Raw genomic sequence first — 12,960 nt, forward strand, 5'->3', positions numbered from 1 at the left:
ATAGTGATTAAAAGTTCAATGAAGCACTTTCTGTGTCTCATACACTGTGTTGTGAGCAACTGATAAGCATTTTCTTGTTTTAGTCTCACCATCATCCTTAGGTGAGTAACATAATTATTCCCATTTTACAGCTAGAATAAAAATAGAGGCTCAGAGAAGTACTTTGCTTTAGGTTTACAAAGCCAATCGAGCCAGGATTCAGATCCAGAGCTGACTAAGTTAAAGACTCCGCTTGTAAATAAAATGCCAAGCATCATTGTTATTAATAACAGAAGTGATGATAATAATTGGAAATTTTACCCTTGAAATGTTCAAGGGGATGGAGGATGGAACTGGAGCATTAAAACCAATTGAACTCCTAGGAGATTCGGTACTGATGGAATGTTTACCAAAGAAAAGATCCCATTCACAATCCAAACAGCAAAGAAAGAAGACAGATTGTGCGTTTGGGAATTTCACATTAGGATTAGAACCAAGCACATGAAATGGTTAAGGACATGGGTTTGGATAGCTCTTATCGCGATGTACCCATGATGCAACTGAGGATGTGCTTTTGGGGATTCAGGAACTGAATCCTCTCCCTGGCCTTGGGATGAAGGTTAAGAAGAGCCATCCACGTGCTGGTAATGATGGGCACTAACAGTTGGAATACCAGCATTGCTCTTTTGCTCAAAAGAAACATCATGTACATTGCAGACGAAGTGTAAGAAAATCTAGTCAATATAACCAGAGTCTGGTACCCCATACATAGCTTCACTGAGCTGCAGGGGATAATTTTAGAGATAATGTAATATAGAGACCAGGTTCTTGCTCTCAGAGGCTCACAGTGTGGGGTAATGCTGTCAATAGGACACTCTCTGACTATGGCAATGGTTTATATCTGCGTTACCCACTACAACTCTGGAGCTCTTGACATAGGGCTTGTGTAACTGATGACCTGAATGCTTCATTTTATTTAATTGCCTAAATTTTAAATGTAACCAGACATATATGGCCAGTGGCTACCATTTTGAATAGCACAGATCTGGACGATGAGGTAAGGGAGAAAATCAGTGATGAGGATAAAGGCTGTAACCTTGGAGTTTACAGGAGGTGCTGGAGTCTGTGGCTTCCACCACCACTAGCTCTGTGCCCTTGGGAAAGTTAAATAACTTATCTGAGCCCAAAGTAGGCATCTGTAAAATGAGGACAGTTATGATAAAAGAATGATGGGATTCCCATGAGTGTGGGATATTCTACATAAAGCTCTTTACAAAGTTTAAAAGAGTTTTAATAAAATACCAGCAGTTATTATTTATTGTTAATTATATTGTCATTGTCATCATTATTTTGTAATCAAAGAACGCACAAGTTGCTGTGAGGCCATTGAGTTTAGAATGACTCACTGTGGGCTTCCCTGGTGGCGCAGTGATTGAGAATCCACCTGCCAATGCAGGGGACACGGGTTCAATCCCTGGTCCAGGAAGATCCCACATGCTGCGGAGCAACTAAGCCCGTGCACCACAACTATTGAGCCTGCGCTCTAGAGCCTGTGAGCCACAACTACTGAGCCCACGTGCCACAACTACTGAAGCCCGCGCACCTAGAGCCCGTGCTGCACAAGAGAAGCCACTGCAATGAGAAGCCCGTGCACCTCAGCAAAGAGTAGCCCCTGCTCGCTGCAACTAGAAAAAGCCTGCGCACAGCAACAAAGACCCAACGCAGCCAAACGTAAATAAAATTAATTAATGAATTAAAAAGAAAAAGATGACTCACTGCACTGCGATTGAGGCAGACATAGAAGGTGATATCAGAACGTAACTCACAGAAGGAATGGCATTTCAGCTTCATCGTGTGCTGTGGATAGATGTGTAATTACTCAACAGCAAAAGGTTGGGTGATTCAGATATAGAGCATGCTCGGCTAAAGCACTGGCTTTGGAACAAGTCTGGCTTGCTTGGGAAATTGGGGAACCACATGCAGTGAGTCTGTAGGGTTACATTAAGAGCAAGGTTCTAGAGCAAACACAGTGGATGTTTGGGTGCATCTTGTAGATTTTCATGATCCATCACATGGATTCATGGAGGGAAGTGAGATCAGATTTTCATATCAAAAAATAAATCTGGCTGCTGTGGGGGAATAGATGGAGGCAGAGGGAGGCTGAAGGCAAGAAGATCAGTTGGAAGGGAGTCTGGTGTGAGATGGACAAGACTCTTTTTTTTCCAATAAATTTATTTATTTATTTATTTACTTATTTATTTATTTTATTTTTGGCTGCGTTGGGTCTTCATTGCTGCACGCAGGCTTTCTCTAGTTGTGGCGAGCAGGGGCTGCTCTTCGTTGTGGTGTGCAGGCTTCTCACTGCGGTGGCTTCTCTTGTTGCGGAGCATGGGTTCTAGGTGTGCGGGCTTCAGTGGTTTTGGCTCACGGGCTCTAGAGCGCAGGCTCAGTAGTTGTGGCACACGGGCTTAGTTGCTCTGCGGCACGTGGGATCTTCCTGGACCAGGGCTTGAACCCGTGTCCCCTGCATTGGCAGGCGGATTCTTAACCACTGTGCAACCAGGGAAGTCCCTGGACAAGACTCTTGGTGAGGTGAGTGGCCATGGTAATGGCAAAGAGGGTGGACTTGGGAGGCAGGTAAGAGACAAAATTGGCAGGACTTTTGCGAAAAGAGGAATTAGGCCTTTCACATTCAGGAGCCAGATTTAGGTAAATAATAACAGCCATGAGAATGACATTGGTTAATATGTCCTTTGTGCTTTTCAGTTTACAAAGCATTTATCTCCTTTAATCCTCCCAATAACCCAATGGATACCTTGAGGATAAAAAGTGATGATGGGTGTGAAGTGCTTGGTCAGGCTGTGGTCAGCTACTGAGACTCAAAAATTAATGGTTTAGTCAAGGTGATGTCATCAATATTGCTTTATTAAGAGAAGTTAGACTTGATCCACTTAAGGAGGTAAGTCCAGCCCAGAGGGAAGCCTTGCTAGACTGTAGCACAAAAGAAAGGAATGAGATAGCAAGAAAGCATCCAGATAGAGCCTCTCACATCTAGGCTGAGATACTGCTAGGAATGAGGCTGTGATGCTCCTCCTGGGCTTCACTGCCTGATGGAGATGCTACCATCAGTTCATGGACCATCTCTGAATATGCAGCTGATAATCTGACTTGCCCTCGTGTGCTTTCTTTCCAGTTTTTGATTGTGTCTTTATTTGGACTTATTCTTAATGCACATCGTGTAGTGAAAAAAATTCTGGCTTGAGGTTAGGCAGTAATGGATTTGCATATCATTTCTATTCACTAGATTTTTTGGTGTTTTGCTTGTTTGATTTGGGGGGTGGGATAGATAAGGAGAAGTAAGAAATCCTTTTGCTTTCTCCTTTTTTCTCACTTGTGAAAATCAGAATAGTATTACCCATCTCATTGCATTTTTTTCATGTTGGTAATATCCTAATACGTTTTGTGTAAGAGAGAGAGAGAGACAGAAAAATAGAGTCAGGGACTAAGACAGAGACAGAGAGAGATTTATTTTTGCTCTGCCTCTTTCTGATATTTCTATGTCTTATGTGACCCTAAGACTTTGACCAGTGAATCTGAGAGAGGGAGCTGAAGAATTCCCTAATCAACATTAAAACAGCCTCCAAGGCCCTGCACCTTAAAAACTCATTAGCTGGAGATGGATAAAAAGGATGCCTGACAAACATTCTAGCCTCAGAGCTGAAGTGTGATCCCCAGGATCAATCCTTGGGTGCCAGATTTTTTGTACCCACCTCTCTAGGATGAGCAGGGCTGACAAATCTTTCCTTTGACGGTGCTCTTAGTCCGGGACCAGAATAAATTTGACAGTCATGCCAGCGATGGCAAATGTCCCCCAGCGGGCAGTTGATGCCAATGTTGGTCATTTTTTTTCAATTTCAGTTTCAGAAGTTTTAGAGTAACAGGTGAAGATGTCTCAATGGCAGGAAAAGGCTTGCAACACTATCCTAAAATTCTCGTTTCCTCTAAGGGTAAGTTTCCCTCCTTTCCATGAGAGCATCTAGCCACTTATGGCTTCTTCTGTCTTGATAACTCGTTTATCAGGCAATGCAAGGGAATGAACCATTCCACAAAAATTAATTTCCAAGTAACTTAAGTTTGTCCCCTTAAACACCCAAGCTCTTTGTTTTTAGTTTAGTTTTCTTTTTTTTTTTTTTACAGAAGCATTTTAAATAAACATTTCATTTTCCCCTCTGCTTCCTTAAGCAAAGTTGACCCAACACAATATAACTTTTCTGTAATGATTCAAGGCCAAATGTCTGGCACATTCTTCATTGAAGTGTGATATAACAAAAGATGCTCTGGAGTTGATGCTCAAGTGGAGAAGCAGGTTTGTCCTTGCAGTAAATGCCCCCCGATGCTCTCAGCTTTTTGATCTATGGTGTCTGCTTTTCATGTGATTTTTAAGATTTTTTGCTTTCCTCCCTCCCTTAAAGTTGGCATCTGATTTCCCTTCTTGTTATCAAGTTGCAACGAATTCTTTTTCTTCTTCCAATTTGTGGCTTTTCATCTGCTTCCCAGTGTAAAACCAGATTGTGAAGGCTTATTATAATTGTGACAAATGCAAAAGTGATTAAACTCTGAGCAAAAGTATCGGGGCAATCTTCTAGGTCAAAGTGTTTGAATTCCAGAGGCCTTTTTTTTGTGAAATCATCTCTGGCCATGCAGAAGCCTGACTATATGTTTTCTAGGACTGAGGACTGGAGATTCACTGTGCAGAGTGGACCAAAATGGGTAGACAAATAGGCATTGCCAGAATTTTAATATGTGCTTCATCTGTTTGTCATTCATTTTGTTTTGTTTATTTACATTCATGGGAGTATCCAGACTCTAACTCCAAAATGGTAGGAAGGCAGGAGAGGAAACTTAACTGTTGGAGAAAGAAGGCATGGGATGGAGAGACCATGTTATCTACCAGAAGACCAAAATTAATGACTGCAGAATATTTGTAGAAAAGGCAAAAGCCATCTGCAGACCGTTTTGAAAGGCATTGGCATGTAGAGACTCCCCTTGACACCCAGATAGAGATGGGTCTGAAATCCCATTAAGGATGCATCTTCTTCCCAGATGCCTGTCTTGCAAATCCTTCTGGGAGGATAAGTTCCTGAAGCACACGTTGGCACTTGGCTTCACCTCTTCTTCCCAGAGGCATCACAGGCCCTTCCATGAATCTTTATTGAAGTGGGTGCTACTGATTCATATGGAGATGAGGATGGCCACCTCTACCTTTTTTTCAATATGAAAAATGTTTAATTTTTAAAAATTGCAGTACAGTTAATTTACAATGCTGTGTTAGTTTCAGGTGTACAGAAAGTGATTCAGTTATATATGTGTGTGTGTGTGTGTATGTGTATATATATATATGTATATATATGTTCTTTTTCAGATTCTTTTCCCTTATAGGTTATTACGGGATATTGATTAGAGTTCCCTGTGCTATACGGTAGGTCCTTGTTGATTACCTATTTTATATATAGTAGTATGTATCTGTTAACACCAAACTCCTAGTTTATCCCCCCACCCCCATTATCCCCTTTGGTAACCATTAGTTTGTTTTCCAGGTCTGTGAGTCTATTTCTGTTTTGTAGATAAGTTCATTTGTATCATTTGTTTAAAGATTCCACTTATAAGTGATATCATATGGTATTTGTTTTTCTCTCTCTGGCTTACTTCACTTATATGATCATCTCTTGGTCCATCCATGTTGCTGCAAATGACATTATTTCATTCTTTTTTATGGCTGAGTAATATTCCTCTGTGTGTGTGTGTGTGTGTGTGTGTGTGTGTGTGTGTGTGTGTATATATATATATATATATATATATATACCACTTCTCCTTTATTCATTCCTCTGTTGATGGACATTTAGGTTACTTCCATGTCTTGACTATTGTAAATAGTGCTGTTATAAACATTGGGGTGCTTATATCTTTTCGAATTAGGCCACATCTACCTTTTAACAGCAGGAAGAAAGGATTATGTGGTTGAGCAAATATCAGGGGAAATGGAAAATGCATAGAAAAGGGAAGCCAGAGAGAATAAAAGTCAACTTTGCCATGTTTTGCAATTTTGCAAAAGTGGCCTTGGTTTTGTAGGAGTCTCCTTTGCCACTTCCTGGAAGGCTGCCTTGCTGGCCTAGGACTCTATGGAGATAAAGTTACTATGTTAACTCCTGCTTGGGTCAAAAAGAGAGAATCTAGCTGTGGCTGTCTGAGCTGCCACAGTGAATGAAACCTTTGGAACTCCCACAGAGAAGAGACAGCCTCCCATGATTACTAGCCTCTCCTGGCTAATAAGTCAGTATTACCCCCATGATTTATATTACTAGATCCTCCTCCAGTAGAGAAACATTATGTTTGCATTTTTCTGAATACTTCGTTAGAGGTCTGCCACTAACATGACAGCTAAATGCAGTGTGTGACCCTGGGTTGTATCCTGGATGAAAAATGCTGTAAGGTACATTTTGAGGATAATTTTCTAAATTTAAATATGGACTCTATCTTAGCTAATTATATTGTATCAACATGTAAAGTCCTTGAACTTGATAATTCTACTATGGTTCCATAGCAGATAGTCCTCATTCTTAGAAGATACATGAGGAAAATTGGTAACAAAGGATCATGACAGCTATGACTTACTCTCAAATGATGCAGAAAAAATGTGTGTCTACAGACACACACATGCATACACATATCCGTGTATGTGTACGCACATGCATTGAGAAAGTAAGAGTGAGAGAAAGACAATACTGAAATGTTAAAATGTTAACAATTGTAAATGTAGGTGAAGGGTATCCAGATAATCATTACGTTCCTGCAAGAAAGAAGGGGGATGCTTCTAAACGAAAATTGAGGTCCCATCAGAAGAACAAGAGGAAGAGGATGCCGATAGGCAAAATAGCAGTTGTCTAGGTTACACTTATCTTCCTTTCTTTGTAGAACAAAAATTCTGAAGCATTATCTTCAGTGTTTGCTTAAACTAGTATTGAAGTTTGAGCAGCGCTTTGTGAGCTCAGCGCAACCTTCACATGTGAGATTCTGCAAAACCATTGCAACTGCTTTTTCCTGTTTAGATGAAAGACATTGAATGCACTGGCTGATCTTAACACACACATCAATTGATTTAATTGACTTAAGTGTTGTTCTTGCATAAAATGCTACTGTTTGGATTGTTTTAAAAGACATCAATTTGTCATAAAAAGAGAAAACCGTATGGTAGCTTTAATTTTTTTTTTCCTCCAATTCCTTTAATGTCTATTTTGTTAAATGCGTAGCAACAAGAGGCTGGCTTGGGTAAGAGCTTCTTTGCCAAGAATTATTTAAAAATAATCTAAAATTTAGATGTGTCTGCAGTGATCATGGCAGTGTAAATTAATTAGCCACGCTGAGCCTGAATCAGCATCTCTAAATTGATCTTGCTTTTATGCAGCTCTGTTTTCTAAAATGTATTCACCCTTGAAAGTAGCCATTCTTGTTATTACTTCCTTTTCCCAATCAGAAATCACAGTTGGCAAGAAATTCATTTTTTTTTTTAAGGTTGAAGTTAATAATCCGTTAATAAAATAGTGGAATTTGGATTTTGTACCGGGGGCCGAGCTGAAGGCCAGCTGCCGATGAGGAGGATATGAAAATAAGTAAGAGATTATCCCTATCCCTGAGGAAGTTTACAGTCTTTTTATGGAGTATTAAACGATGTATACCCAAAATTAAATTATATAATATCAAACAGCAAGCAATGCCATGAGGCAAGTCGGTTTTCATTGCCAAGAAGGAATGACTACAGAGCTCTGTAGAAGTAACAGTTCATGTAGGATGAAAGGAATGGTCTGAGAAGACTTTTGGAAAGAAGGGAGTTGGAATAACAATTTTGTGTGTATTCTGTAGGCCCAAGTTCCGTGCAAAAACTTGACATATCTTTTTTAATAGCTTCATTGAGATATTAGTTATCTAATTAAAAATTCACTTATTTTAAGTGTCCAGTGATTTTTTTTTTAAGTATTTGTTTATTTATTTATTTATGGCTGTGTTGGGTCTTCGTTTCTGTGTGAGGGCTTTCTCTAGTTGTGGCAAGCTGGGGCCACTCTTCATCGCGGTGCACGGGCCTCTCACTATCGCGGCCTCTCTTGTTGCGGAGCACAGGCTCCAGAGGCGCAGGCTCAGTAATTGTGGCTCACGGGCCCAGTTGCTCCGCAGCATGTGGGATCTTCCTGGACCAGGGCTCAAACCCGTGTCCCCTGCACTGGCAGGCAGATTCTCAACCACTGCGCCACCAGGGAAGCCCCAGTGTCCAGTGATTTTTAGTGAATTTACAGAGCTGTGAAACCATAACCACAATACTTTTTTTTAAAAGCATAGTTGATTTACAATGTTCCAGGTGTACAGCAAAGTGATTCAGTTGATAGATAGATAGATAGATAGATATACTTTTTCAGATTCTTTTCCATTATGCTATTACAAGATATTGAATATAGTTCCCTGTGCTATACATTAGGTCCTTGTTGTTTATCCATTTTGTATATAGTACTGTGTATCTGTTAATACAATGCTTATCTATCCTTCTGCCTGCTTTCCCCTTTGGTAACCATATGTTTGTTTTCTATGTCTGTGAATCTATTTCTGTTTTGTAAATAAGTTCATTTGTATCTTTTTTTTAGATTCCACATATAAGTGATATATGATATTTGTCTTTCTCTGTCTGACTTACTTCACTTAGTATGGTAATCTCTAGGTCTACCCATGTTGCTGCAAATGGCATTATTTCATTCCTTTTTATGGCTGAGTAATATTCCACTGTGTGTATAGCCACCACATCTTCTCCATCCATTCATCTATTGATGGACATTTAGGTTGTTTCCATGTTACAATTGTATAACCTCTCCATCACCCTAAAATACTGCCTGAAGCTCTTTTTCAGTTAATCATTGTTCCCACCCCTAGCCCCAGACAACCAGGAATCAATTTTCTGTCTATAATTTGCCTTTTCTTGCCTTGTATATAGATGGGATCACACAATAGTGCTTTGAATCTAACTTTTTTTAGTGAACATAATGATTTTGAGTTTCATCTATGTTGTGTTATGTCTCTGTGTTTTGTTCCTTTTTATTTTTAAATAATATTCCATTATATGGATAGACCACATCCTCTTTATCAAGCCATCAGTTGATGGACAAGTTCTGGCTATTATGAATAATGCTGCTAGGAACATTCACATGACAGTTTTAATATGGATATATGTTCTCATTTCTCTTGAGTACATACTTAGGAGTAGACTTGCTAGGACAGATGATAAACTTAGGTTTAGCTTTTAAAGAACTTTCCTATCTCCCAAAGTTGTTGTGTCATTTTACATTCCCATCAGCAGTGTCTGAGGTAGAATTTTACCTATCTTAATTTTACTTAATTATCATGTGAGCTCTGTCCAGGAGGGATTAGATGAGGAAAGAGATGTGGATTGTCTTGTCCAAGGTTATACATCCCATAATTGCAGAGGTTGAGTTTCAACCCAGATTTTACTGATTCTAAAGCATTCTCTCCCCCATGCTGTGGCTCCAGGATTTTGAGGTACACTTTTAAGGAGGGATTTGTAATCTGAGTTCAAAGGGAAATAAGGATTGATTAATAATGTCTGCCAAGGACACAGGCAAGATCTTATGGTAACCATGCTGCCATTTGCCATCACCAGACTGGAGCCCTTGGTCCCACTCTCTGCAATTCTATGGGATTCCTCCCTTGATTCTTCACCATCGTTGTTTAGACTAAATATAATATTATTTGAGTATAATTCTCTCAACTCCTCTACCACGGGGGCATTCCCTTACTATGAAGCTCACTGCATTATACTATAATTTGTGGTTTAAGTCTTTTATCTCCCAATGGGCTGAGAACAGCTGATGGAAAGATACTTTGTTCTGCTTAGTGTCCCTGCCCCATAACAGAGTGTCTAGCTTAGGAAAGGTACTCACTGAATGTTGCTTGGTCAAAAGATTGCAAGAATAAATGTAAGCATAAAATTAGGTTTCTCCTTTCCATTTTAAACATGGTAAAGCAAAGAGATGGAGACTTTGAATAATGGACCAAATCCACAGAGCCAAAGAAGGTGGAGAAGAGCCTTGAGCCCCCAAATTTCTGAATCATTGGGCTCCAGCTCACTTCTTGAGAAAAACTGGCCGCTTTCTGTTACTATTAAACGATTGATATGGCCCGTTAGATTCCGCTGATGCTGGGCTGCACTGAGACTAAAGCATCCAAGATACACAGCTCCCTCTTAGTTTATAATGAACAGACTGTGGTTTGCCTGGCGTGCAGAGAGGAAAACACTATATGGAGGTTATTCCAGCAACACTTAAACGAAAAAGAAAAGATAATATTTTGACCAAATGCAGTTGGTTAGTGGGGTAGCCTGTGAATATTGTATAATTATATAATCAACAAAGAAAGATGCAACATGACATAATTCACACAGCATGATGACTAAGCCCACTCATCCTTTCTCACCTTCTTTCTCTCTCTCTCCCATACCAAAGAAAAATACCAAAGAAAACATGTTAATAATAGTCATTACTAAATGATGGAACTGTGCTGTATCTTTTTTCCCTGTCTTTTCAAATTTTTCATATTTTTCCCTTTGCAATTAATAAGCAATTGTTGGGAAATTCCTTGAGAATATGTAAATATCTTGTTCTCCATCAATCTTTCATCCACTACTTCTAGCATCCACTGGTGATTTTCTAAGTCTGTTACTCTTTTAGTGTTTATTATTTGTCAATTTTGGGTAAGGAAGAGCTTCCCCATCTCTTCTACTAATGAATTCATAAATATCATTATGGACTCATGGGTTTTTATTTTATGAGTTACAAACCATTGCTATCATTATATATTTCAGTGCTCAAATTGTCCCAGATTTGACCAGTAGGGACCAGTTTAAAGGGCTTCAACCTTTATCCCACAGGCAGTGGGAAATATATGGCAGGGTTTTAGGCAGATGAGTGAAATGATCAGATTTGCTTTTTGACAAATTACTTCGTCAGAGGCACGTTGGAGGAGATGATTTTATGGAGGGATGACAGAACAAGTGTTATCAAGAGTGTTGGAGGGTCATACTGGAAGTTCTTTATCTATTTATCCTTCTTATTCATGTGTATGTCTCTATCTTTATTTTGTGAGTCTCTGTCTTTTGTGTGTATGTGTGTGTGTTTCTCTGTGCGGGTCTCAGTGTCTCTCTTTTATCTGGATACATAGTTCCCTTAACAGTGTGTACATTTTCCCCCAACAATTGTACCCTGATGCCTTTGGAAATTTTCTGAAATACTTTCCTTTTACTATGGTAATAAGCCTTCAAAAACATAATTGAATTTAGATATTAAATACTGTAAGCACTATCATTTAGCTTCTGATGAAAATGTGCATTATTGTGTTTGAAACGCCAAAAAAAAAAAAAAAAAAGGCAGCGAATCAAAACAACGTTTTTTTTTTTTCCTTCCTCCTGTGAAGTCTTTGTGTGGAATAACTCAATCTCTTTTAGGCTTCATTCTCTGTGATGTGGGAAATGGAACCAGGGCCATTATGCAGTGATAAAATGTGGTTTCCAATTTTGCAGCACCGTGGGAATCTGCTCCATTGTAGGTTTTATCACCTTCCTATGTGCCAAGTATCTCTAGCAGGGAAAGCACAAGCACAACTGTAATCGTAGTGGGAGACCCATACAGGGACAGGACGTTAAATCTGGAGTGATCCATTCACTTGTGTGTTCAATCAAACAATTCTTATTGATCCCATACACTGGATACTCAGCCCGGTGCTAGGGACACAGCGCCAGATAAGAATGACAAGGTCCGACTTCACAGAGCGCTAACACCGTCTCTGCTCCTGGTAGGGGTTTCCGTTTTAACAAAGCTACTTAACTTCCCTGACCCTAGTTTCTGATCTATGCAGCTCAGTCAAGCCTATTAGGGCGATTTTAAACAAAATCGGGGGCATGGTATGAGCTCCCTGCGAGGTGAGTCAGGCTGGTCATCAGTTTTCAATCTCTTCTCCGAGTGGTATTTTTGTCACTTTGTCTTGGGATGCTCCTCCCTTTTCTTCTTGGTTGATGCATGAGCTCTGTGCCACGTGGGCAGTCCACTGGACCTTGTAGATTACGCTCTCAGGTGGCTTAGAAATCCTAAATTTCTTAGTATTTTATGCACAGAACGTTGGTCTTACTACACCAGAAGCTTTTTTTCAAAAATAAAGTAGGAGATTTTAGAGGAAAAGAGAGACATTTCCTCTTTCTTTTGATGTCTCCATCGTGCTCTCTTTCCATAGGTTGTGAGTGGTTATGTAGAGAGTTGGGAGGGGGAAAGAATTGGGAAAAATTGTGAAAGTTCTCATGGGTGGGAGCCTTCTTGGGAACTCTATGAGCCTTGTTCAAAATACATATTCAGAAACAGACTTTAGGAGCTGTCCTAACTGTCTCTCTTGTAGTTTTTCACGAAATGAAAATAATAAAATAGTCCACATTAATCTCAGTGATTCAGAAGTTTACCTTCTCTAATTTCCACTGTGGCTAGCTGTGCCCTGGGACTAAATTCTAGCTGAAGGTGGAAGTATCCTGAGGGTCTTCTGGAAAGCTTCCTTAAAAGGATGGGGCATGTCATTTCTCTGCCTTTCCTCCTTCTTGTTGGCTGGGACCTGCTCCTGAAGGCAGGAGCTGAGCAAGCTCTCTGCCACCATGAGGTCTATACTCCAAGGATGGTAGACTAATAACATAGGAAGAGCAGGAAGAGCCTGGGTATCTGAAACCATACAGCTGCTGTCCCAGTCTTAACTTACCAACCTCTGTGCTGTATCTCTATGAGACAGAAATAAATTAATTTCCTTTTTTTCCTCTGTTCTTTGTATACAGCTGAACCTCTCAATGCAATCTTATTTTAAACAAGAAGAAACAGTCCCAGAGGAGGTATGCAACTT

This window comes from Eubalaena glacialis, chromosome 13 (genome assembly GCF_028564815.1).
Source record: "Eubalaena glacialis isolate mEubGla1 chromosome 13, mEubGla1.1.hap2.+ XY, whole genome shotgun sequence".
NCBI lineage: Eukaryota > Metazoa > Chordata > Mammalia > Artiodactyla > Balaenidae > Eubalaena > Eubalaena glacialis.